This window comes from Thrips palmi, unplaced genomic scaffold (assembly GCF_012932325.1).
Source record: "Thrips palmi isolate BJ-2018 unplaced genomic scaffold, TpBJ-2018v1 HiC_scaffold_17, whole genome shotgun sequence".
Taxonomy (NCBI): domain Eukaryota; kingdom Metazoa; phylum Arthropoda; class Insecta; order Thysanoptera; family Thripidae; genus Thrips; species Thrips palmi.
In genome coordinates, this window is record NW_023144626.1 from 14094248 (window position 1) to 14095002 (window position 755).

Below are 755 nucleotides of genomic sequence, written 5' to 3' on the forward strand. Positions count from 1 at the left end.
TGGGGAAGGGGTGGAAGGAGGCTGGGAAGGGAAGGGGGCCTGAAAAAAAAAATTAAGTCAACTGCTTCTTCAACGAAATAAAAAAATTTTAAACTTTAAAACGAACTTACGGGAGCTGATGAATCCCCGGACTCGCCTTGGGTCGCCTTGGGTGCACTGCAAAAAATCAGTGTCTGATACGGGTCATGCTACGGTGTTCCGTATACCCCCTGAAATGGTGATACGGACCCGCCGTACCACTCTTTCCATAAGAGCCTGTGCTTTGTAAAGCGTGCTACGGAAATTTAACGGAAAATGTACCGCAATTTTACACCGGAGGTTGCCGTTTCGGTTTTCCGTTTGTGAAATAGTCCAAATGCTCTACGGACAGTGGGGAACGGACACTCCGTAACTCAAATTTCTATAACGGATAACGTGTAACGGCCAGTCCGTATCCCTACGGAGTGACCGTTTCATGCGTTTCGTCAGAGAACTTTGCGTTACGGAGCGTCCGTTCCTCACTGTCCGTAGAGCATTTTGGACTATTTCACAAACGGAAAACCGAAACGGCAACCTCCGGTGTAAAATTAGCGGTACATTTTCCGTTAAATTTCCGTACCACGCTTTACAAAGCATAGGCTCTTATGGGAGAAGTGATACGGCAGATGTCCGTATCACCATTGGGGTATACGGAACGCCGTAGCATGATCCGTATCTGACACTGATTTTTTGCAGTGTGGTCTCCTGGGTGACAGGGTCCTCGCTTCCATGGAAGA